Raw genomic sequence first — 27,792 nt, 5'->3', positions numbered from 1 at the left:
ACTCCCCGGAAGGACTTAATTGGAAAGGAAACAAGTACTTCAAGGTGTACAAACTCACCAAACAAGAAAGCTATAGTTGTTCATCAAAGTAAAGTTCAGCTGCACAGTATAATTGATTGACAACATTATTTGAACTAAACCACTGCTGACTGCATAATCATTCCAGCTCTGCTTAGATCTAGGAAGAACCTCAACAAGACTAATTCATCCACACCCAGCTCTCTTCTTTTCTCCTATTTTTTTAAGATATCTGGACAGGCCCCATTTATTTGCACATTTTTGACAGGAGCAGGCTGTCCCCATGTGCCCCACACACACAGCAGTCACAAGCCTACAGTTCCATCACACCTTACAAGCAACACTTCTGAATGCAACCAAAATTAATATATAACATATATATGACAGTGTGCAAGTAGAATTTCCCGTATAAAACAGGAACAATAAATCTGATGCCAAGCATGAAGCTGTCAGTTTATCTGCATGTACACCATGTACCAGTTTTCTTACAGAGTATCCTGCGCCAAAAGAACTCAGATGCATCGGATGAGGTTGCTACCAGTAAAACAATTGATGGTGTTCTCAATCTGTTCTCAGATATCCTTGAAATGGTGCTCTGTGATCAAAAAGAGAACCCCATCAACATCACACTAAATAGTCTATTTGGTAATCCCATACATTTGTTTATTTTTGCTAATATAGAATCACAATCGTTGCTGTTGTTGTTTTTTAATAGTTTCTAATAAACAAAATAATAATAGTGTTGTCATCTCATCAAGACCATAGCCCTCTGGCACTTGCATTGTTTAATAAAGAGAATACAGTTCTGGGTAGGAGCAGTGTAAACTCTGCTTTCATTTTTTGGGTTTTTATTTCAGCAAAATCTATCAAAACTGAGAGCCACATTTCATTTTGAAAGGAAGTTTTCCACAAGTCCAAAACACAAGAATTGTTCAGGGCTTTAAAACTCGGAAGCTTTTTCATTCAGCAGATAGATTAGAGCTCTTTATCAAGCTAAAGCCGGAAGCTCTAATGCTTACTGCACACGGATTGCTCCTCTCCACTAGTGTGCAGCACAGGAGTTATTCTGCCAGCATCAGGGCAAGGCTGCAACTAATATTCTCCCATGCTATTAACAGCCCGTTTCAGGATAAAATCCAAACCTTAAGCTTCTTGATGATTCAAAAGCAGCATTAATAAAACACAAAATGAAGTTTCTTATCCTATTTTAGCTTAGACAACACTGGTACTATTGCCATTCCCTATTCATAAAATGTTCTGTTAGCTTTTATCTAAAGTTTCAACATTTGCATGATTTTCATGGACCTTATCATTTCCTCACACCTTCTCCAGATGCAAGCTTTGCCCAGTTATGTTTTCCTTGGCCTGTTTTCTAGTAATGCCTTGATCACATACATCCAGGGAGGGAAGAGAAAGTTGGCCAAGAAAAAGAGCCTCCTGAGCACCTGCATTTCCAAATCTTTTCAGTACCCTTTCAGTGGAAAGTCTTACATCTCTTTGTTGCAAAAACTACAGGGATGGAAAGCAGAGAATTAAGAGGACAACATAGAACATAACCCATATTCCCTGACTCTGGAACATATTCCTGTTCCCTAGTTCTGGCACTGCCAGGAACTGTGTTACATCAGTGCACCAAGTCATCCTAATTTTGCATCTTGTGGATATGGCCAGCAACAGATGACTTCTTCAGGTGAGAAAGGTTGTTTGCATAACAAAGACCTGGTCCTATGTCTTCTGTTCCTCTCTCTCTTTGAGTCTTGCAAAGAAATTACCCCAGAAAATCCTTCCTCACCTCCCAGGGGTTGTCCCACTTTAAAGCATTCATCATGTATTTGTTCTGTGCAGCACAATGGAACCAAATGACTGAAGTAACAGAAAAACCATGTTCATACCTGACCTCTCAATTGTGATGAGCTATGGCAAGCTCTCTGGTAAGGACTAGGAGCATAATCCTTAACTGAATGACCAGAAATTCAGTGTCCATAAGTTAGCAAAAATCAGATTACAACCTTGCACAGATATGGAAGATAGTGAGAAAATTAAGCCATATAGTCATGCAAATTGCTTAATGAACAGCATCCTTATAGTTTAGAGAGGAAAAATGGATTCAGTATTGGATATTTGCTGCTGTGTGGTTCTCCTTTCAAATACAAGAAGATTTTCAAAAGACTATTACATGAAAGTTAACCTCAAATGCTGTGTTCTTTGAAAAGAAATTTTATGCATAGGGGCATTTAATTTAATTTTTTCAACCAAAATTCTATTCACATATTAGAAATACAGTTATCAACGTTTACAAACCAGAAACATTTTTATAGCCATATGGTTGCAATGATTTATAATGGGAGAATTTATACAGATTTCATGTTTTTATCATAGCATTTAATTCTACAACATTTCATGCCCTGCCAAGCTTTTCCCAGCACTAATTGAAAAGAGAGGGAGAAAGGGAGATAAAAAAAAGTGACTGAGTTTAGAAAGACTATTAAACCAACCAGCTTATGCCCCAGAGCAGAAATACTTACATAGCTGTGCTATTTCACGCTAAAGAGTGGAGAAGAGAGGGAACTGCAGTGACTTTGCTGTTGTCCTAGGTATGGTAAGGTATGAAATGTGGGGCCAGGACACAGCTCTGGAATCAGGTTGTTTTGCTACCTGGGGCAGGTAGATGCAACACAGGACATAATGAAGTTGAAAGATGGCCATACTGTGGGTTTCAAAAAACAACAACAACAATACCAGCCTCTGTCACATCACTTCACACAGCTTAAAAGCAGACACTGACTCACCGGGCCATCCGGTGGGACCACCATGCTTGTCTGCTGGGGAGGGCTGCTGTGCTCAGCACACAAAGGGGCTGATGGAATAAATAAATGTGGAGAACCATCCATAGCATATATTTTTAAGAGGCAAATCAGGGCAGAAGTTCGGTTTAGGATAGTATACATCCAGCTTTTTACTAATCTGCTTTTCAGCCCACAGAGACACATTGAAGCTGTTGCTTCGTAAATAGGTAGCACAGAAAAACCAAACTAAAAAAAAAAATAAAAAAATCCAAACACCTCAAACCCTTATTGCAAGAGGAACTAAAATGTTTGCTTCAAGTGCAGAGAATATAAATAAAAGGAAGGGCTCATCTGTTTATGGTTCCTGACCTTTATGCACAGCTACAATTTTGTTTTAAAAATCTTATAACAGTCATGATAAAATAGCTATCAATTTCAAAAGAATTATTCAGACAGTGGCAACGCAAAACATTTTTTTCAGACATAATTTTCAGAACAGCAGCATTTCTCAATAAGCTTTATCTTATATGTTATTATGCCATCCATCACGTTTGTTTTTCATAAGTTACCCTAGTCATTTGTATTTAAAAACAAGCCCTGAACTGTTTGCAGTTTATATCTCTGATACTTTTAAGCAAAGAGAAAATCAAAGCTACTCTGATTACTTATGTATATAGGCTTATAGAATCATAGGATAATGCAATGATGATTATAAACATTTAATGGCTGAGAAGACATACCATTCATCTACTAGTTGATGAAAAATTGATAGTGATTGATAGTCAACAGTGATTTTTCTATAGGCTAAGGAGGATTATATCTCCAGAAATCCACTACTGTTTCCTAACACTGCATTGGTATTGAATTTAAACACCACAGTGTCCTTCCTCTTTGCAAAGAATGATGAAAAATAAAATCTCAGTACACACACTCTCATTACTGCACAAAACATTAGGCTTCAAAACAAACGCTCTCCAGTTTACTGGAAGATTAAGGGCTCACTAGGGCAAGTTCTGTGTGCTTAGAACTCCCATTGATTTCAATGGCAGCTCTACATACAAGATATTTCCAGGATTAACCCTTAATTATTTATCAAAAACATGCCCTGGAGCTCTGAGTGCATGGCAAAGATAAATAGATTCAAGTAGGAAATGATGGGGTGAGTTTTTCAGCCTTCACAAAAGATGCAAATACATTTGTATAAGCAACTCACTGACAATAGGGTGAATAAGAATTCTGTTGTCAAATATGTTAAACACAGTACTATGGCAGACACTTGGAGATGCTGGTCAAGGTTCATACCTTCCTTCAAGTGTTTGTCATGACAAAGGATGTGCCTTTAGTTATTTATAATTTTTAATTGCACAACAGGCTTTTTAGACCTCATTAAGTGCTCTTCTGCAACATTATTTAAAGTGACAGGATTCAAATATTTCAATTTTGAATGCTATCCAAATGCTTATAAAACTATTCATATGTACTCAATGACTACGTAGTAATATTGAATGGATAAAGCCCAAGATTCTCAAAACTTTCCAGTTATACCTAACTGAATCCTAGGCTGGGATGCAGTTACTAAGTATCTACTCTCAGTTTTGAGACTTGTCTCCAGCTGCTGCACCAGAAGGGAACAGCTTTCTTGCAAACATGATGTTGTAGCTGTCAGCTCCACATCTGGGACGCTGTAGTACATCTGTTTCAGGTTTTCTCTGACACCTCCAGCAAGTCACTCAAACAACATGCAAACTGGTGGATGTGACATTGCTGCAGAAATCTCAGACTTAGGCATTCATGCTGGCCCTATTCTAGGCCTATATCAAGGTATGAACTACAGGAGATAAACTCCTCACAGCTGGGCTTTGCAAGAAGAAAACCCATAGCACTGGCTGTCTGAGAGATACCACAAGCTCCAGCAAGGCTGCTGGGGTGATGACTGAGGTTAAAGGGGCTGTGCCATGGAACAATGTCCCTTATCAGAAGACACAGCATATCTCTTCCTTGTTCCCCACCTCAAAAATGGCATTACAGAACTTCCCTCTTTCTTTCTCTCTCTCTCTCTCTCTCTCTCTTGCAGGGGGTTTTGTATGGAAATGTGAAGTGCTCACATGCTCGGATTGTGTGGCAACAAGACATCAGCTGACAGACACTTCTATACAGAATTTGCAGCCCCACTTTAAAAACAACCAGTGAGACAATTCCAGTGTGAGGCAATAAAATTTGGTATGGAGGAAATTTCAAGCCTGACTTCCTAAGGAAACTATGATTTTACGTATATAATGTTGCATGTGTAGCAGCACATGATTTGCCATACATTACTACATACTATGGGCAGGGAAATCTTTGTAGGCTAGTTAAGAGGCAGATGTTAGCAGGTTCCTCTGACCACAGCAAGGCCAGGAGTTGAAAATGCTGAAAGAAAAGCTGAAAGGAGGATTTCCTCATCCTTTCTCTTTTTCTGAAATCATACAGCAGGTATTGTTGGAACACTTGACTAAACTGGATTACAAGAAGTTTCTACACCATAGCTCACAAAAGCATGTTACCGCTAGTATATAAGGAATGGTAAGCCTAGGTCAACCATCACACTCTTCCTTCTTTATTCAGCAGCAGGAAAAATAACTCTGATGATAACTGATAGCTGTAGCCATGACACAGTGGCCCATACCTTGTTTTCTTAATGAGAGTATCAGTAAGATGAGATTTCAGTAGCCAAAAATGGGCATTCCTTCCCACCTGCAGGGCTGATTCCCCTTCCACGGAATGGTTTTGTAGGAAAGAAAGAAGCAACCATTTCTGTTTGATGGATACTGTATTTTTTTTCAGAAGTGAAATAGCATTGGTCCAAGAGCTCAAGAGCTGTTTTCCTCTCTCCACCTTACAGCTATTTGCTCCTATTCCTAACATGTCATCAGCATTTTCCAAACTTCAGGTCTGCTAGCATAACTCCCCATATGATTGCTCTCTCTTTTCTCCAAAATGATTTAAATACAGAGAGCTGGATATTTAAAAATAAATAAATAAGTCAAAAACAACAACAACAACAACAAAAAAAAAAACAACTAAGAAAGGCTGATAATGACAGCTACTTTTAGAGAGGAGAGTGGAGAGCAGTAATGTGAGCAGTTAAATAGGACAATAAAGAGAAATCGTGAAAGGCAAGAGCAGTGGCATGTGAACAGAGGTAGTTCCATCAGCTGCAGTTCAGATACTTCATAACTACTTCTGAGTTGCATAAAGCAGCTGCAAATGCAACTTAGACAAACTTTGTCTTTCCAGAGTGCTTAGACAAGACACACAGTGCTACTAGGAGGTTTGCATTCAGACTAAGTATGAGGAGGTACTATAGAAATCTGTAATACAAACTGAAAACTATTCCTACAGATTATGTACTTGCTGTATTGTTTTGAAATAATGTATTCCTCATAACAAATGCACAGAAAAGTGCACTGCCACTGCATAACTGAGACAACATGCTGGTTCCTCCTCTATATGCGCTTTCTCAAAGACCTTTCTTTCCCTCTGATATATGCAGTACTAGATCCCTTTCCAGTCAGACAACAATGGATTCAGGCTGATCTCCATCATGCACTTCATAAAATCACACCAACACTAAGTTCTGCATTTTCATTTATATCTCTAGATATGATCCCAGTCAAGATGCACTTGAAGTGTAAGCTCGCAGTTGCCCCCAGTGGGCACTGGTTCAGGGCCCACCAACCGTATTTCACTTTTCCAGCAAAGGTCACTGAGCTAAAAGAGACTGCACGGGCTATGAAATGTCAGGTGAGTTTATTTGTGCAGAACCATTTAGGGTCCTGCTGCTGCTACTTTTTATTTATTTTTCTATTTATTTACCTATTATCGAAGTCACCATCTATAGCTGTTGTAGGCAAACAAATCAAAGAATTCTTGTATTTCATTCCTCAGAGATGTACTGAAAAGTCTGCAGTTACTCATTAGTATGGTTAGTAAGCATTTGCTTGATATATTCAAGCAGGAAATCAGTGCAATAATTGAATTAGTTTTAGTGTGCTTTACTGCTAGAGTTTGAGGGGGTTCTCTGTGGGTGCTCACATGTAAGCGTGTCAAGAGATGCAATTTTATATAAGCAGGAATTGCTTTAAAAACTCCTATATTCTTCCCTTATCTCTGTGGATTTGTCACATGATCAGCTGTAGAACTGAAAAACCTCCTTTATAGTCAGGCACCAGAGCAGCTACAAACATGTTGGTTTACCAGTTAAAGCATTTAACTCTAACATGGATCTCCTCAGAGCAGGAATCAAGGTTTTATAAATTACTCATCCAGTTTCAGTGTAACACAGAACTATCCAAAGGGTTTGATTCTGTTTCTCTATCAATATTTTCACACAGAGAAGGACCACAGAAAAGTAAATATTTAGGCAAGGGTCTGTGACTACGTTCTACAGATATTTGCCAGGTCCTAATGCCAGCAAAAACCAAATGGTTCACTCAGAGCAATAGCCTATGGTTGTTTGTTTGTTGGTTGGTTTTTTTGTGGTTAATTAAATATTTTTGAAGACTTAAAACCATACAAAAACAGTTTTCAGGACCCTCACATTACAATTTGTATGCGTTACACCACAGTCAAATCCTACAAGATCTTAACCAATCAACTGCCCTTTGACACAAACGTTACTCACTGGGCTGGGATGTTACCTGTCAGAAATCATTCCCTTCCTAGGAAAAAATCCCAGGTATGGAAAGGGAACAGCTCTCTCTGGGAATGCCTTTCTTTTCACGTAGCACTGAATATTTGGTCCAAGGTCTGAAGCAAAGTACATCTTTTTTAAGACTTCACCATAAACGGCGGTATGGCCTGGAGACAACTTGCTCTGTATCTTTTCCTCTTCAGAATTTGTTACCTAAAAGTCAGAAAAGAGGCTGTGACCTGAGAAATATCTAACAGCAGAGCTCCCCTTAGTTTTCAGTGCAGTGGCAGAGATTCTCAGGTACTGTCTGTCAGCAGTCTTTGAAAAATTTCAGCTTTTTTTGAAAAAAAAAAATCATTTGGGAATTGGACTCGATGATCTCTAGAGGTCCCTTCCAACCCCTACAATTCTGTGATTCCGTGATTCTGTGATCTTAGCACTTTCTCAGAGAAGTAGGAAGGAAAAGAATACATATGTATAGATGCATTATGTTTAGGAGGGGAAAGCATAGATACGGGTAAGGGAGTGATAGTACAATGATAAAGAATTATTCTATCACTAAATAACAAAAAACACTGCATGCTAAACGTCAGCTTTTAAATGGGGCACTACTTTGCCCAAGCAAGAACTGTTCTAGTACAGAGTAGGTGATTTTATTGCATTTGATACACTGATACGATAATGCAAATAAGAATAGGGAAAGCTTATGCAACTTAACACACATACGAAAACCTACAATCAAGTCTTAAAGTAACTTCAGTTGGAAGAGTATAGATATTCTCTTGCAAATATGTTAGTGTGCTTTCAGATGCTCCCCTTCTTAGACACCTGCCCTACTTCTCCATCATAAGGTGGTTTCTTAACCCAGGGACAGCTTGTGAATGGGACAAAGGACTCACATTTATCTGAGCCTGAGCATTCATTTACCTTTCCTTCTAAAATGTTTTGTGGCAATATGGGGAACTATGGGCTAACATGGCTGTGAAGGGTGTCAGGCTGGACTCAGGAAGCTGAAAGGACAGAGACCACACAGTGATGGTGTGGGCATCTGCAAGCAATTGATGTTAAACAAATATATGCACATTCATCTGTTTCCATGTCATTCTTATCCTCACCTGCTTGCTTGCCTGTCTATTGAACAGCTACACTCCTCACAAACAACCAGAATTATCACTGCTTTGAATGGCAAAAATTCTGTCACATCTTAATGAAAGCGTATTTGGATTTTCAGCTATGAACTAATTTTAGCAACAGTTCACTGAAGCCTAGTGCCAGTAAAAATGCAGTAACCAGTCTCATGGTGATCCAGTGCTTTCCAAATTGCTTTTTTAATTACATAACAGAACATCCCTGTAAATTTCTGCTGCGAAAATATTCTGGCTCCCCTAAAATATCCTGACATAAATATCACAGGACTTGCAAGTATTTACCTGAAAATAGGAAAGATACCACCATGAGCACTCAAATGAAACAGATACAATTTAAGATGGAAGGAAGTGAAAGCAAGGGCATGGGCAAAGAATGAATTCTCTTTATTTTGAAAGTAAAAATTAGTGACCAGAGAAGCAGAATATGGAAAAAGAAAAACCCCTATGAGACTTAACTGACTGTAGTAAGAACAGTGACAATTCTGCCTCAGCTTATTCAAATGAATTGAGAAGTTCCTAAAGAAAACTAAATTCTCCACACATGCACTCATAGTCCACAAAATGTGTTTTTCTTCAGAAAAAAACTTTTTTTTTTTCCTCTGGAAAAATTATTAAAGATTCTTTCCTCGCAGAACAAATGATTGACCAGAAACAAGGATGCTAATGAAAGACACTGAATTCCCATGCAGTCTACAGTAGATCAAGCAAGTACTCAAAGTTGGCTATCCTGTATATTAGCAGTCCTTAAAGCATGAGGATATCAATCATTCCCAAATGGCTGCTTTATCCACAGCAATGCTTACATTGTCCACATCCACTCGTTATGTTATCCAGCAGGATTATATTAGTCACTGATTAAAGATATTCTGGCTCTGTGCATCAACAGAACAGAGACAGATGATAAAAACCCAACATTTAGAGGAAAACGATAGGTTGGGATAGTTCTTGATGTTGCAGTTCCCTTCCACGCACCCTACCCCACATGGACATAAAGCTGACAGTTTATCAGAGTTTGCACAGACTTTCAACATGAAGTTTGTTTTAAAAGATTCTACTGAAGTGTGACAACATAACAGACACAGACCTCCAAACCAGACAGAGCTGTTCTATACCACTGCCTCGACAACTGTTTTCAGCTGACAAATATTTTAATCTGCTTTAGTCCTTCTTCTTTTTTTTTTTTTTTTTTTTTTTAATTAATAGATCTTAATTATAAAGAAAGAACTTAGGTTTGTTTCTTTTAACATTTTGTTGTAAGTCAGATTCAAGACATGGGTCTCCAGATTTCTCTCCACTTACTCCAAAACACGGAATGCTGCAGAAGAAGCCATGTATTGTCCCCCTGTACTCGGCATTGGTGCGGCCGCACCTTGAGTACTGTGTTCAGTTTTGGGCCCCTCACTGCAAGAAAGACATTGCGGCCCTGGAACCTGTTCAGAGGAGGGCTACAAAGCTGGTGAGGGGTCTGGAGCACAGGCCTTACGAGGAGCGGCTGAGGGAGCTAGGATTGTTCAGCCTGGAGAAGAGGAGGCTCAGGGGAGACCTTATAGCTCTCTATAGCTACCTGAAGGGGGGTTGTAGTGAGCTGGGGGTTGGCCTCTTCTCTCATGTAATCAGTGATAGAATTAGAGGGAATGGTTTTAAGCTGCGTCAGGGGAGATTCAGGCTGGACATTAGGAAGTATTACTTTTCAGAAAGAGTAGTCAGGCATTGGAATGCACTGCCCAGGGAGGTGGTGGAGTCACCGACCATGGGAGTGTTCAAGAAACGCTTGGATGTGGCACTGAGGAATATGATTTAGCCAGGAAGTATTGGTAATGGTTGGACTAGATGATCTTCTAGGTCTTTTCCAACCTTGATAATTCTGTGATTCTGTGATATGTGATTTATCAGGCACTTCTGAGTATGTTCTTCAAGCCTGTAACAAACTGTAACACTGAAAAAATACCATCCATAAGAAGAAACAGCTTTGCCAGCACCATGAGGAAATACAGGATCAATTTACAGGCCAGAATAGCTAATGTTTTGATATTCCCTCCAGTCTGGGTTGTACTATGATTCTGATAACTTCTTTAAATGACCCTTTCATATTCAATTGAGAAAATTAATTATCAGTTTCAATTTTCTTAACAACATGCCACCATAGCTACCTATGCATGCACATGCTCACACACACAAATTTATGTATGCACATATTCACGTATGTATGTGTTTAAATATATATGTTTATAATTATGTATTTTACATTTATGTATATATGTATATCATCCATGCATATGTTTGTTTATAACAAGCCTGCTAAGGATGGTGTCTATTTCTGCTGAGGCATTTCCTTCAGGAAAAGAAATAGAGCTGTCACGTTCGTTCTCTGAGATGTGCATATATTTTATACTGTGCAACAGGATAAGACAGCCTCCCACATCCCACATGGCTTTTGTGGTGGGGATTCCACATCCAGTGACTGTCAAGACCAGCTAAAGAGGGCACAAAATCCAGGTTGCATCTGACAGCACAGCAGTCTCCAGATAACTGGAATCACAATCAATAGCTAACAAATGGCCATTCCACTTACAGTATAATGAGCCCTGTCTGAGCCTGCTTTCCCCAGAGAGAGGCAGGCACTAATTCTACCAACATTAGTTCCTTTAGATGGTTGTAATGACAGTAAGAACATGTAACATTTAAAATACAGACTGTAATTTCTTCTTTTCTGTTCAGCATTTGTACTTGGCCAGAAAATGGTTTAATGAACCTGTTTTTAAGACTTTTCTCATTCCCATGTTCCTTGGAGGATTTTTTTGTTTGATTTTATTATGCAAAACTGGCATCTATTTTGGCTGCTCTCAGAAATGTTCTCCCTTCTTGTGCAAAGAGATTACATCTTGTACTGGGTACCAAGGTAGCACTAAGATTCAAAATTGCTCTCACTAGCTTTCACATAACTCTCTGCAGCTACACTGGAGTGGAGTTAGGTCAGTTCACTAGGCTGAACTAATTGGTTCTCCTCAGTAGTATCTTAGTTCTGGATCAGATAATGCATCTGCAATTTCCAGATTCTCTGGTTTCAACTACAGACCTTTAAATTCACAGAGAGAGATAGGAAAAAGTACATATGGTATATTAGGCTTATTTTAAAATTAAATCCCTTACCAAAGTAGATCTTATTTTTAATGAGCATATTTTTGACTTGTTTATTGCTGATTTTCTGTCCCACAGAAAGTGGAAGAATTACAATCTGAATCTTTATAAGATAGGTCCTAATTACTGTTCTATTACAAGACAGGCAGCCATGCTTCTCTCCCACTTTTCTTTCTCTTTCAGCTTGATTTTGACAATTTCCTTGTTTTGGACTGCAGACTCTGCTCTTCACAATGCAGCGGGCTCAAAGCCAGTGTTTTCCTCTCCCCTACCCAGCCAAGGTCCAGGATATAGTCTGTAGACATGGCTTCTACAAGCCAGGAGATGGAACTGTACATCTGGAATTCCACACAGAAATGGGTCAGAAACTGAGGTTGGTGTACACGCGCAGAGCACTGGTTCCCTAGCACCCACAGGAGCAGGTACAAGGTCACAGCAGTGACTTAATGCAGAGCAGGCTCCTGACAGAGACTGGCTCTGGAGATCTGAGGCTGCAGGGATACCTCAGGTCTCTTGCTGGGACCTTTCCTGCAGAACATGTGTGCCGGTGGCAGAGTCTGTGTGGTCAAATGCAGGAGCTGCCCTAGATCAGCAGGTTGCACAGCATCTGAGAGGGCACAAAGGAAATCAACTGGGCCTTCTCTGGAATCCCTCACCTTCAGCAGCTCATGCCCTCAGTGTACTGAATGAGGGGCAGGTAATTAGAGTGATCCCATTACTATCAGCGTCTGCTACAGACTGGTTAGTTAAAAGTAGATGAGACAACTGTAAACCTCCTGCTTACAGACCAAAATCTCATGGGGAGCCTTAGTCACACCAATATCATGCAGGAGCACGCTGAAGGTAAATTCCTGGCACAGGAGATTCAAAAGCTAAAGCGAGAGCTGCTCTGCTAAACCTCCTGCTCACAATTAAGAAAAAAACTGATCAGTGATGTGATGGCTGGGATTCACTTTGGCTAAAGAGACCAAGCAATGGTGAAGTTCAGGATCCTGAGAGCAGGGAATAGGACAAAAAGATGGATCACAGTTTTGGATTTCAGGAGAGCAGACTTCAACCAGTTAATGAACGTGCTAAGAAAAGCACCACAGAATGCAGCCCAGGAGAAAGGAGAGGTTCAGGAGCATAGTTGATTTCCAAAGATCTCCTCCAGGCTCAACAGTAGTCTATTTCAGTATGCAAAAAATAAATAAAAATCAAGCAGCACAGGCAGAAGGCCTGCATGGATGAACAAGGAGTTCTCAACTGAAGTGAAATACAAAAAGAAAGCATACAGGAGGGTAGAAGCAGGGTCAGATCCCCCTGGAGGAATATATTGTCTGAATGTGCAGGAAACTACAATTACTTCCAGATAAGACTTGGTAAGGAGTCCACTCCTGCCTGGACTGAACACTGTGTCATGATTAAAATGAACAACAGTTTTGCATTCCCACTTCTGTTCTGCAGTTTATTTTATCCTTGAAGCAGGATTCTGAAACTACTGCCTTGGCTGACGTAGTTAACCTCTGTTGTCTCAGGTAATTATCTTCAAGGGCTGCGGCAGGACTTTCCAGAGCATAACCGCAGACTGTGGTTGCATTTGTTCCTCCATAAAGCTGCAATGGCTTTTTAATTTTATATTTCACCAGAAGCTATTATGTTTTCTTCTTAAATTCAAAAGCCTCTCAAACTACAGCTGCAAACAGTGTCTAACTAAATGATCTGGGAGATGAGAAGTGAGATGTATCACTAACAACTTCAAGCAGTGTGACACAGCAGAGAAATGTCCATGTTAAACGATGAGCTTGTTTTGGTTATACCCTTCATTGTACTTCAACTCCTACATTGGCTTTGTATATAGAGCTTCTGTTAGAGTAATTAATATAGTTGAAAAAAATGACAAGCATTGGAACAGACAAGACTGTCATCTTATGCTCTATTGAACTCTGGTCTTGTTACAACATTTTACATAGGGTATAGCAGCAGCTCCTTTTTCCTTTCTTTACTAAGGCAGCAGAATTCTAATTGTCAAATAAAACTCCAAGTAATAATTTTCAACCTGTATTCCATTATGAAGACTGTTGCATGTATTTCATGCCTATAAAATTATGCCCAGGACAACTTGTTTGCTGTTTTGGTGGTTGGTTTTGTTTTTCTGTTGTTCTGTATTTCTTTGGTTTTTGGTTGTTTTGTTTTTTTTTTTTGTCAGTTGTATGTATTGATCTAACAAAAGATTACACGTCTCCTTAGAAACTTGAAGTTACTTACACATTCTTAGGGAGCCGTGATAATGAAGACTTTCTGGTTTTATCAGAGCTGCTGTATTCTTCATGCTATGCTGAATACTCTTCACTATCTGAAATTAAAATCATCTTACCCTCTTGTATTAATTCCTGCCTGATTCTGCTCATTGCAGAGTCAAGTTGTAAAAAGAGCTCTGTCAGAATGACTGGCCTCAGAAATCAAGATCTCTGAAGCAAGAAACAATGGGTTCCACCAAGTGTTCTTAATAACTTCAGAACCTCCTAAACAATTTTAGTCTGAAATAATTTTAAGTGGTGATTACAAATGTACTGAACTTTGCACATTTTGTCAAAGCTGGCAGGAGAACTGAAGATCTGTGCAAGAATTACTGCTGAGGGGCAGACAGTTGAGAACATCTCTTTCAATAATCAGCAGCCATCTGGTGCAGGCTGCTGCTTGCAGGATCAAACACACAGAGCACAAGGAAGGATCTAGGAAAACTGGAAGAAAGGCAGAGAAAGAGCAGAAGACTTGCAGCACAGACTCTGGAGTTTGCATACTATGTGGACAGAAGCAGATTTCCATCACATTATCTTATCTGTGGATTGCCTACTTACTGGTGTGTGTATCTCCCACATAGCATGGCTAGTCCAGAAATGCTTCTTCAGCTGTGCCTGTGGTAAGAATCATGAAGAAATATCATTGTAGAGTCTGATAAATCACTTTTTAGTCAGGTATGTGTTTCATAGTTGTTTCTTACTTTCAGCTTGTATTTTGATTGACAGACCATTGCATAAGCTTGGAAGATGACTTACATTAGCCTGTATTAGTAATTATAGAAGACTGAGATAAAATCCCCCATTGAGTGATTAGCCTTATGATATTAAAGATAGATGGCAGGAAGGTTGAGAGAAATTCCTCAGACTCCACAGTATTTTGAACAAAATAATTTATTTCTGCCATTGATCTTTACTGGAAAGCAAGATGTTTTAAGTAGTGTGGAATTTTCTTTTGATTCAGGATCTCTGCTCTTTGATTAAGTATTTGGCCAAATGGAGTTGGGTACCTGCAACCTCACAGGTGTAAATTTAAAGACTATTTGGAAGTCTATAAAAACATGGCCCCGAGTTTCTCTCATGACCCGTGAATAACAAGTTAGTGTTTGCACCATATTTAATATTAAGATTGTGACCAAGTTGTTCACCTTTAGTTGGGGCCACTGAGTAAATGTGTCACACAGTACAAAAGGCACTGTAAATCTGTGTAAACAGTGCATAGCAAGTGGAGTGGCTTCACAGCTGTGGGCTATACTAAACAAAACCTTATTTATTGCTGCTCCCTATGTCTTCTTTATATCTTTTAAGCACAGGTTTTTACAAAACACTACTTTTACCTAGAGGATGTGTCTTTTTTTTGATTGATAAAATATAAAATGGTACATTGCTGTGTTTTCTATGCACAAACTTTAATTTTTGCTAATTCCATCTAATCATAATGGCTCTGACTCGAGCAGTGATGATTCTTGAAAAGCACACTACAAATACTATTGGGATCTTAATTCAGAAATATTCATTCGAACACCTCGACTTGGTTCATCTAGTGTCATATAGATGTATAGAGTCATTTGATTAGGAAGTGACATTTTAAGGTCATCTGGTCCAACCCTCCTGAAAGGAACAGGGACACCTACAGCTATATCAGATGCTTATAGTCCCATACAGCCCAACCTTGAGTGTCTGCAGGGACAGGGCATCCACCACATGCATTTACAAGCAACCTGTCCAAGCGCTTCACTGCCCTTATTATGAAAAGCCTTTTCCTTATATTTGATCTAAATCTCCTCTCTTTTAGTTTGAAACCATTCCTCTTTGATGACCATTGCCTGCAGTTTCCTCTGTCTCATACTGTTACGTGTATTTACAATTCTTTTTCTGTTTCCCCCCCCCACACTGTGATCTGTTCACAGCCTCAAGTTCAATTTTCTCTTAGATGCGTTCATTTCATTGACAATTAATCAGATAGATTAAATATTCCATACTTCCATGTGAAGTTCCAGGGAGCAGATTAACAGCTGATTTTAAGTCATGTTTTATTATTCTGAGACCCACATTTGCTTTACAGTGAGTATACCAGAAGTGTTCTTCTGTAGTGTACAGGCAGATCTCCAACATTTCTTTCCATCAGCCAGCTAAGTTACTTTCATGTCAACTGTTTTTCTTCTTCAAAATTGACTAATTCATTTATTTCATAAATGTTTTAACTCACTAAAATTAGCAAGTTACAATGCAGAATTCATAGGCTAATTTTCAGTGTTGCTGTGCTGCTATTACTTAACCTTTTCTCAGGAATCTGACAGATTACAGCTGATTATTATTTTTTAAAAATCTTTTCACTACATTCTCCAAAGGTCAGTTCTCACCACTTAGCAACACAGCATTTGTTAAACACAAAATTCACCTTCAACTGTGACTTTTACTTACAAAAGGATAGAAAAAGCTTACAGCTGAGTTACAGGAAACCTTGAACACATAATTATACACAAGGTGCTTTAACTGGAGTCAACGTATTTGCCGAGAAATAAGCCATGTTCATGCGCAGAAGGACACTCCTATGTTTACCAGATTATAACAAAAGGGTAACAGTGGAGTGGCTCACCATGACTGCACTCCTTGCAACACTTTTCTAAAGGTTTCAGATTGATTTAGGAGACTTTGATTTACGGAGTGGGCCATTCTGATATTTTTCAACTTCCAGGTTGACTCTTAGTAGATACACGGTAACTTTTCCTATTAGATGAGATCCTACTTACAACTTCTTCAAATTTACTTTCCTGTATTTTCCTGGTTGGGTCACTCTGATCAAACCCTAGATCTGTACAATGACATATTTCCAATCTGAGCTTTTGCTGTCACTACTATATTATGAAATCCAGAGCACCAAAGTAAGCCACTAAGTTTATATGACAGTTAATACAAGATGCATGAAAGAACATGAATTAGCAAAGGGGTACTTAAATTGTTAGGAGAAAGGCTGAGGCAGAGACACCAAACAATCCCTCAGATTCTCACCCTAGTTTGTACTGCAGTGAAACATCTTAGCAAAATACATATTCACAGATGTCAGGCCATTTCCCACAGAGATTTCTTTCTTTTCTCCTATGAAGGGACAGCTTCTTTCCAGCCCATGCTCAAGCTCATCTGAGGTACTGCAAAGTTTACAAATCTAGTTTTTCATGCTAGAAATTCAAAACACAGTTGTAATGGTATGATGATATAATTTAGAACACTTGGGATCAGCTTGACTTAGTGCTGGGTAATGGTGTATCTGATCCCACCCTTCTCTCAGGGGCTTCCCAGCCTTGAGGCAGTTGATCATGAAGAGGCAGCTGTGCTACCACTGTTTAAAGTCTGTTGCCTTAGCAGAAACTTTTATTAGTGAGAAATATATATATATATATATATATATATATATATATTTTCCCCATGTAGTTGGCTATGCCTAATGGTAATTTAAGAGCTTTCCTGCAAAGATGTGAGGTGCATTTGCAAAACCAGCAAGATACTCAGTCTTAGTAGCCAGCATGTCCAAGACAAACCCACTCCCTTCTGCATGTTGCAGTGCTCAAATTTTAGGCTCTAATTTGTTATATGCTTATTGTTTTCCAGATGTTCCTGAAGGAACCCAAATCTCACAGCTTCACATACGGGATTACTACAAGGTTGCAGATTTTTTCCCCTGTGGGACTGTTAATTTTTATGTTTACCAAGACAGCATAACTGTGTAATTTGTTTTTCCAGTCCTATTAAGGTGACAGATAGAGCCACCTCCCATCATCCATAACAGTAATTACACCATCTTCTCCTTATCTCCCCAGGTAGATTTTCCAGCACATCACCTCTGTAATAAGATGCTTTTGTTTATAACTTAGATATTTCTTATGTTCAGAATTGACACTTAAAATAATCACCCTGAATGTGAGCAGAATCAAAAATGTTTTTAGACAGATCGCGATAGCATGTGTATTAACATAGAGCTGCAAAACCTATCCACAGGAAATAGCTGAACAGCTGCATGTTAGGGATATCTCTGTTCTGTATGGGATTTGTTAACGTATATGAGGAAGAACATGTTAATTACCACAGACTGTTCAACACATTGTTCTGAGTATGTTTCAATTTGTCTTTGAATTGTTTTGTTCTACATTTACCTATTTGCTATACGTAATTTTAATTTAATTATTTTTCACTCAAAGAGAGTAGCAAATGAATTTATTAATGGACCAAAGGTCTGTGTATCAGAAATTATAGCACAAAATTTAGGTTTCATTTTCATAAAACTATGTGGGAATCTGAGCCATGTATGTGCCAAGTCTACTATATACAAATAAACCTACATATCTAAATAACTGGGATCTAGAATAACATAGAAGCACATGAAGGACAATTACATCTAATAATACTGCAGTCCTCATCATCCTTTGAGACTTTTCTAATTTTCTATCAGATTATAAAAACTGAGAAACAAAAAAATAACCATACTTCTCTCCAAATAAAATGCCCATTTGAGGAATCCTTGTGACAGAGAAAACAGCGTTACAAGGTCACTTGTAATAGAGGAAGATTATTATTTGTTGTTGTTGTTGTTTGTTTTTTTAATGTAACACAGATATTAGGGATTCATTAAAATAATAGAAAGTGAAAGAATGAAAGAAATGCCATGAGGTATGGTTACTGGATTTCACACCCTACTACCATTCAGTATAATCTAAAACGATTAATTCTTTCTGTGAGAGATCAAACTGAGTTTCAGTGACCTGAAGAAAAAAAGTGACATTGATGAAGAGTCCACATACTAAACGTCAACAATTAAGGAAGACCTTGACCTGAAGAGAGATGGAACTTCCCATAACTGTTAGAGATTGGAATATCACAATTACTCATAATGCCATGAAAGTGATTTCCAAAAATATGTCTAATCTTATGTCCAGACAGAATTATTCACTACTCCCTGAAAAAAATTATTCTATGGCTAAAAAAAATAAAATGATCATACACGTCATATATATCATTCATTGATAGAGATACAGGTTTACTGAAAAGTAGAAATTTTCTGACATGCCATCCCACTGTCCAGCCTGAATGCAAATGAAGTTTAGAAACTTACTTTTAGTGCACCTCAATGGATTGCTCTTTGTCAGTGTTTCATTACTTTCTCATGTAAATTTTAATTATGTACAATGTTGAGTTCACCTGCTTGATTATATTTCATATGGAAAAAACACCCTTTCTCCTTGTCTCTTGTAAACCTACTGCCTGATAATTTAATATAGTGCCATCATCTTATTACCTCCCCATACTCTGTATTAGTAAATCCTTAGAATGCAGAGCATTAGGAGTGGGTCCAAAGAAGGGCCAAAAGATGATCCAGAGGCTGGAGCACCTCTCCTGTAAGGACAGGCTGAGGGAACTCAGATTGTTCAGCCTGGAAAAGAGAAGGAGACTACATTGTGACTTTCTAATATTTAAAGGCAGTTTATAAACATGAAGGAAATCAACTTTTCACATGGGTAGATAGTGACAGGACAAAGGGGAATGGTTTTAATCTAAAGGAAGGAAGATAAAGTTTACATGTCAGTGGCAAGTTGTGGTTATTTTGTCTGTTTTTTTCTGAGAGAGTGATGAGGTGCTGGAACAGGCTGCCCAGAGAGGCTGTGGATGACCCATCCCTGGAGATGTTTAAGGCCAGGTTGTATGAGGCCCTGGTCAATCTGACCTGGTACTTGACCTAGCAACTGGCAGCCCCACCTGTGGCAAAAGGGTTGGAATTTGATGATCATTAGGGTCCCTTCCAACCCAAGCCATTCTATTAATTTATCTCTTTTCAAAGTTTTGTTTTTCCTTGACCTGCTTCTGGTCCCATTTTCCAGTCTTTCATCTCTTCTGGGTCAATAGTATACACCTTCATGTGCACTGATTAGAAAGATAAAGAGAAAAATGTAGATATATCATGTAGCATGCTAGGAGCTGCTTAAGGAAACTTTCAAGGTTTCCCTTTCCTCACCTCAGTATTAAAACTATTTCCAAATGATTTGTGAGTATAGTAAACAGCAAAGGCCCAAGCACTGGATTCTGAGAACATTTGTGATCTTCCAACACTGCAAAGTTAACCACTTCCACTGTTTCAATTTTCAATCCAGCAGAGCATCTTCTCTCTCAAGTCCCTTAAAGCTTAATTTACTTAAAAGTCTTTACTGCTTGAAGACATGGGAAAAAAAGTTATTTTAAATCCAGACCTCTTGAATTCCTCTCATTTAATTAAATCTCTGCCTCAAATAACATGAAGTTGAAAGAATAAGCTTCTCTTTAGGAAAAAAAAGTCTCAAAAAAATTAATTTCTGTTTCCTATTCTCTTCTTTTTCTGCTATAATTTTGTTATAGCTTCCAAAAATTACCAGTGCCAAAACTGAGTTCATACAGAGATAGAAGTCTATTATATTTTATAAACAAGAAGTATCCCACATTAGCCAATTCTATTCCATCTGCTAACAAATTACATAGTAATGACAACTTTGAAAAACTCTTATTTCAGTTTTCTTAAAAATCTTCATGAAAAGATACCTGACCTTGCAGCTTATCATTCATTTTATCTGTTTGCACCTAAGAATCTTCTGCTGAAACTTCCATTTGAAACATCTCCTTAAATTCAGTCCCTGTGTAAATATGTTTCAGTATGGGAACTCCCAAGTAGCAAATACTGACATCAAAAGATTCAACTGTTTTTTGTTTTTGTTTGTTTGTTTTTTGCTGTGACCATATTTTTGCGTTTTACACCCCAACTAGGAATCATCAGTACAAACTGACAAAATTCTTGCACTTGTAGTGTTTGATGCATATTTCACCATTTGATTGAACCATTAAGTCTGAAAAAGGCCTTCAAGATCCTCTAGTTAGACTAACAAGCCATCCCCACTATGCTTATTAAACCACGTCCTTCAGTGCCACATCCACACATTTCTTGAATGCCTCCAGGCACAGCAACTCCACCACTTGTCAAGGATGACATAAAGTAACAACATATTCATTCTCCTTAGGCCCAGAAATATGGTTCTGGCAACTCAGTCTGTAAGGGTCAAGTAGTTCTTAGTATGTTACTCAACTTTCTTTTTTTAAATGGGCAAGATCTTTCACACCGACAGGATTTATTTCAACATTTGATGAAAAGATTTAAAACAGATAAGCGTAATAAGGAATTGAAATGGACAGAGCACAGGATTAGAGCTGATTTGGAATGTTTATGGATGATTTCTAGTAGAAACTATGTTTTTGAAATTGAATTAATTTGCTAACATATTTAATGCACTGGTTATCAATACAAAACCTTCAATTTCTAAACTCCTGAATAAATCAAGACATAAAAAAAAGTAAAGGACTAGTTTTAGCATGTAAGTAGCTAGACTGATATCTGTCTCTCATATCTTCTAAACCTGCTTCAGATCCAGGCCTTACAATTGGTTGTCCTTTATCTCATGTGTATGCCTACACTTACTACTTTGGTTTTACATCTCTATAGTAAAGAGAAAAAAATGCCAGCTAATAGTAGTATGGTAGTACCCTAAAACTGTTCTTTACTCCGCTTTTCTAGGGTTTGATTCACATCTGTGCTATTTAACGTCATACTACTTCTCCTTGTCTGACTTCACACAGCTTTAAATTTGATCCTGTATTTAGGAAGTAGAAAGAGCAGGATATTGCCAAGCCAGTTACAGTGAGTAATAAATAACTGGAGTCCCAGAAATTGTCATCTTGATAGCTGACATTCTGGTGAGGTTTCTGGAGTTTGGCCTAACAGACAGATCACTGCTGTAAAGGAAGGTGGTGGCTGTAATATTTACTTGAGCAAAATTAAGTTCTGTTCTATTGCTGCACATAACTCACATAGGAGTTAATCCATCTCCTCATTTTGTGGATGGTCTGTTTTAGGAAATATCCTAATATTTCAATGTGCGTTAAGAAAAATATTTCTGTAATATATATTTCTTGAGGAAAAAACATAACCTTCCTGCTTAGTCAACGTCTAAATATTCTCTTTAGACATCTGGGGGAACTGAAATATAACAGCAAAATACTCCTAGATCAGAATTAACTCCATTTTATATGGTACTAAAGGCACCATCTGTCTTGTTACTTGACTAGAAACTCAGGGAGACAAAAGGAATTCGTATCGATAGATTGAGGAGAGGTATGCGAGTCAGTGTAGCTGAGTGGTAAAAGCATTCCAAAGATAGAATTCAGAAGGGTTAAGAATTTCTGTCTGGAGACGGAAACTAGACTTTCTGAAAGGAGAGACAGCAGTCCACACAAACCACATGCTGCAAACAGTGATCCCACAGTGGGCAATTTTGGCAGTTAGCTGATATTTAAAAAGTAGTATTTAATGCAGGTGCAGAAGAAGACCAAGATAGCTTTTTACTTATTTCCTTGGAATGTGATGATACACTGCTTTTGTAAGCTCTTCCAGTAACCCTTGTCACCGTAATAGCTCAAAATAATAATAATAAAAAAAAAAATTTATAAAGCAGCATGAGGATCAATTCAGCTAATAATTTGATGCTTGTATGACACAGTTTATTTTTTTACACAAACTCTAAAGCAGTAAACCATGTAAGTGTGATTCAGAATACATGCCCATTCACAAATTTCTTAATCATATGCTTAGCCATAAGTACACAGCAAAATCTCCCAAATCAGTAGAAAGTGAATATGCACTATATACTTTCCTGAAAGGAATTACATTTCTAAATTTGAGCCTGTAATATATTACTCAAGATGAACAAGCATCTGGTTCATAAATGGCTAATCATAAAAAAGTCACTGTTGACAAGTAACAATTGAAGAAGGACACTGTAATGTGATAGAAAGCGAATCATTGGCAGCAGAGCAGTAAGGTCCCAGGCTGCAACAAATGAGGATCTGCTCAAATACAAATGCTATGGACATAACAACAAAGAAGAGAAGCTGCTTATCCTCAGAAAGCCTCAAGTACAAAAGAATCTCCAGCAAAACACCCTTACTTTCTGCTGCCAGCCCTTAAATGTGGTCTGGGAAGGGGTGGATCCTGGGTGCACCCCTTCCGGTCATTCAGGTGCATTCCTTTCACCTGACTTCCCATGGGTTGGCCCTGCCTTCCCACCAGGTGTTCAATTATGGGTTCAAGCCATGATTTAGCATTTCTGCTACAGTCACTCTTAAGAATAATGTTTATTTTAAAGATGCACTGCTTGGAAAAATAAAACAACATTATCTACCTTCTATTATATTATTATTTATTTTCTGACATTTTAGAAAAATTTGTTAGATAGGACAAGGGAAAATGTTTCAGATGGAAAAAGGGGAGCTTTGGGTTGGATGTGAAAAAAAAGTATTTTACAGTGAGGGTGGTGAAGCACTGGAATGGATTGGTCAGAGAGGTGGGAGATGCTCCTTGCCTGGAAACAGTCAAGGTCAGGCAGGGGAGAGGGAAGGGTCTGAGAAACCTGATCTAGCTGTAGATGTCCCCATTCATTGTAGGAGGGTTGGACTAGATAACCTTCAGAGGTCCCTTCCAACTCAAACTATTCTATGATTTAACTTCTCTGAAGGCTCGTTAATTCAAATATGGAAATTATGAAAACTAACTTTAACTGTTCTTTAACAAAAGCCAAGAAAGTAAATGGCCAGTCTTGATATAATATGACTGCAGTCAGAGACATCAATACAGATTTAAATGCAAGCTGGTTTCAGTGTATGGTGGTTTGTTTTTTGCTACACACTCTTTCCCCATGTAAAAATTAAAAAGCCTTGAAAATAAATATTTATATAGGGTGTATTTAATAGATCTTTTTGCCTTTCCAAATAAAATCTAGGTTATATCAGGACTTAATCATAATAAATATGATTATGTCTCATTGCTTTCCCCTTACCAGAAGAAGCAATGTCAGTTCTGTAAATGGCAGCAGCTGAGAGTACATACAAATCCTCAGAGTGAGGCAGGTGCTCTTCTCAGGGCAGAATATCTTCCTGGCCATACCCTGGTGGGGCTCTATATGGAAGGGTGATAATGGCTGCCTTCAAACTTGGCTCTCATCTGCAGGCAATCACAGACCTGTTTAGAGCTCTGAAACATGTTCAGTACCTTTCATTCAGCCTAAATGGAAAGAGCAATTAGGATTCTTTGTGGAGGAAGATAGCTGGAAATAGGCTTGAAAACTGTGAATAGGGAAGGCACCTACAGCCTAGGGGAAGCCAGGCTTCTTGTGTATGCTCTGCGTGAGTAATTGACAACTGGACAAATGCCCGGCTTATATTATCACTTTCTCTTCCCAAGAAGAACAAGCTGGCAAGGCCCAGATAGTGACTAGCTGCTGAGGTCACAGGCAACACTGAACTAATAGAACATCTTTTGAAAATGCTTGCTGGGTTCTACTTCTTCACAGCTCTAAAATTAGCATTTGACAAATTGAAGTGAGCTTTTGATGATTTGTGTTTGTGCTAAAGTACAGTAAGGCACAAAGAAAAACAGGCACCTCAGAGAGAAAGGGCTCTACAGAAATCAGCTTTGATAGTAACAAGCCTCCTCCACACCTAATATTTAGCAGTTATGCCAGGATACACAGCAAACTGTGGAGAGAGAAACAAGTACTGTATGGCTGTGGTTTTGCAAGATGAAGTGTTTGATGGCAATGCTGGCTTCAGATCTTCCTACCACCTGTCCTGCTCCTCCATCTATATTGGCATAATAACTCTGATTTGAGTACTGATAGGGCTAAATTGAGCTAGCAAAAAACTATAGTATTAAAAAAAAAAAAAACCCACATCTTCGCTTAATATTTTTATGCCATAAATTTTTTTATTATTCAGATCATCTCAAAGAAAGAATCCTGTTTCTTTATACCAGAGGTGCACAAAATTGTTGTCTGCAGTTCATCAGGTACAAATTCTAAGGAATTTACATCAGGAAAAGCACCTATGCTAACCTCTAAACTACTAGTGTAAATGCACACAGAATGACTGATTTCAGTCCTCTCAGATCAATCTCCACTTTCATGCAAGTTTCCTCTGAGGAGAAATCCCTTATCCCATATGTTATTTTAATCGCATATGAAACTAATGCATGAAAACCCTCAATGTATTGTGCTACTAAGAAATAAACTGACTGAAAAGCTCAGCATTACTTTGTATCTGCATGATATTCTAAAACATCATGAAAATAACAATACGCATTACATATCAGGAATTATCTCTCAGCCGTTTAGGGAGTCTGTGAGGATGGTCTGTTCTTCTCTATTTTAATGTTTTATATTTTTTGTTAGGCATTTTGTAGTAGATGCTTTATAACAATGAAACCATGGGAAGAATAAGCCATGACAATGCCAATGTTGTCATAATAAACAGCATTTCAAGACTGAAACTGTAAAGCCCTCTATCAAAAGAGGAATCAGGCATTGTAGTGATTCTTTTTGCTTTCAGATTGAACAATACATCTGTTCCCTATAATTTCAGGGAATTCGAGACTAAAAAATGTCACACGAAAGACATACCTGAATTCCAAGGACGCTGCTTGTAGAAATTCCGTCAGTGTCACTTCTGTTAAATTGCCGACTTGATTTGTTGGTTTGGATTTGGGGCAGATCACAGCATGAATAAAAAGAGAACAGCTCTAGCAAAGAACAAGCAGAAGAGGAGGAGGTAAAGTTTTAAAACTTCACTAGGAAACAATTTTTTATTTTACTTCATCTCTAAAAAGGGAAAGTGGTTAAAAATATAAATAAAGTCAGGGAAGTCTGTCTGCACAGAGCAATATCACTCATTTTTTACAATTTTACACCACAAATTATCCAGCAATATTCCTGCAACAAGCTGGTAGAAAAGCAGCATTGATCTCCCACCCTGCCTCCAAGAAAACACAAAACTTCAGCACTTGGAGATTTAACTCAACTGTACTGATGGTCTGAAAACATTTTATAACAGTGCTGCTAATGCAAGTACTAGGAGCCCCCTAAAACACTTTAGATTAAGTAATTTTTAACAACTTCAGAGTAGCAACAAAAACAACATCATCTCCCACTAAAGCTACTCTGTCCTTTGTATTTGGCCTTCTATGACATCTGGACACCAGGACTGTAGTGGGTGGCAGGCTTTGTTCAGATTGAATTATGTTTTATGTTAACATCAAAATGATTATACTGCAATCAGTCTTTAGCTTTTCTCCTTAAAAGAGCAAAAATCTGGGGGTGTGATTTCTGAAACTAAGAAAGCAAACAATACAGAAAACAGTTTTCACCCGGAACTCAAATGACTGAAAAAGGACCTGAAGGGACCATTCTGTATTTGACAATTTATATAGATTCATACTTAGCATCAGAATACAGAATCCTTTAAGAGAAGACATGCTTTTAAAAAGCAGGAATAATCATCAGTAAACAGATTGGAATTTTGCCACAATTCAAGTTTTTATGAATATCTTATATTTTAAATTTCACTGTTGCAGAGAGAAAAAAATTACTACATGATGAGTAGGTTTTTTATTAGCTCAATATAATTGCAACATTTTGTATGTGAACTCTGGTCTAAATTACTTCCTATATAAGCTCCTTCAGTGTTTAGGAGAACACAAACAGCCAGCTGATGATCTCTCAAGTGATGCCAGAATGAAAGACGAGAAATATAATGATTTATGAATTAGAAATAACACATTTTCACTTATTATTTTCTCTCTTAATGTCCAATACCTCTGTTATCAGAAATATTTCATTCAATTTCATATTTCTGATTTCAATGAAAAAGTTAGGTTTTTTTCTCAGTTGTTTCGTGCTACTATGAGTTCATACTACAAGGAGTAAAATCCAACGTGGATATTCTAGGAGGATATGACCTCTCTAGTCAGGACACAGTAGCTGAATAAGCTGAGCAGAGTGGGCCAGATGACGCTGACAGATTCCACTAACAATCCAATCTCCACGAGAGAAATGTGAAGAGCAAATGAATCAGCAAGCCAAGACAACTAGCCAGATCCACTTATCACTGCAGTTAGCAGGACTGCCAAAACACATTCCTAGAATTAGATGTCTTTCAGCCCTGTATTCTAGTACCTGAACCCCATACAGCCCACCCTCTTTCGTATTCATTTAAGACAAAAAGATAGGGCTTCTGTTGGTGGGTGAAGCATAGGACCTCTTTCCAAGCTGAAGAAAGGATGGAATTTACAATCTGAATGTTCTGCCAGATCAAAATGGAGTCTAAATCACATCCGCAAGACAACAGGGCTAGTGCCAGTGCTGCCAGTTGTTTACTCTTCAGTCACGAAGTTGTTGTGAAAAATAGAGGTAGCAATGTAAGTGTTGTCATGAGGTCTGATCCTGAGAGATACAAGGAAACATTCCAGCTCCCACCGGAACCTAGAATCATAGAATGGCTTGGGTTGGAAGAAACCTCAAAGAACATCTAGTTTTAACCTCCCATCTAGTTCCAACTAAAAGAGTTTTAACCAGTTTTGAAGAAAATATTACAATACTTTCCATCTTTCTCAGGATAAGGAACTACGTGAAGGTAAAGCATGCTTTCTTTCCACAACAGGAGCAGGGAAAAAAGAAGCTTTTGCTATTTGTAAGGTTTTAAGGTGGACTTTGGCTTTTGGGCCTCTGAAGCACTAAACAGTGAACTGACAAAGATAATCTTGCCAGTATGCATTAAGATTCTTTTTCAACACCTTCTCTCTGGAACCACTGGAGATTTAATAAGTGACGAGGTAGCAGATTGTGATTCAGCAGGGT

At 38.2% G+C, this 27,792-nt stretch overlaps 1 long non-coding RNA gene across 1 annotated transcript in view; it reads right to left on the bottom strand.

The window, feature by feature from the left end:
* LOC146762138 (uncharacterized) overlaps positions 1-25,675 on the bottom strand; it is a 34,725-nt gene extending 9,050 nt beyond the window's left edge. Inside the window, exon 1 of the long non-coding RNA XR_014943728.1 lies at positions 25,561-25,675. This is a non-coding gene — a long non-coding RNA (uncharacterized LOC146762138). The remainder of the gene's footprint in view (positions 1-25,560) is intronic.
* Between the last annotated feature and the right edge of the window lie 2,117 nt (positions 25,676-27,792).

This window comes from Coturnix japonica, chromosome 2 (assembly GCF_054131305.1).
Source record: "Coturnix japonica strain WE chromosome 2, WE-NBRP24, whole genome shotgun sequence".
NCBI classification, from domain to species: Eukaryota; Metazoa; Chordata; class Aves; order Galliformes; family Phasianidae; genus Coturnix; species Coturnix japonica.
Note: the sequence above shows the minus strand (reverse complement) of the source record. Positions and strands in the feature narration are given on the sequence as shown.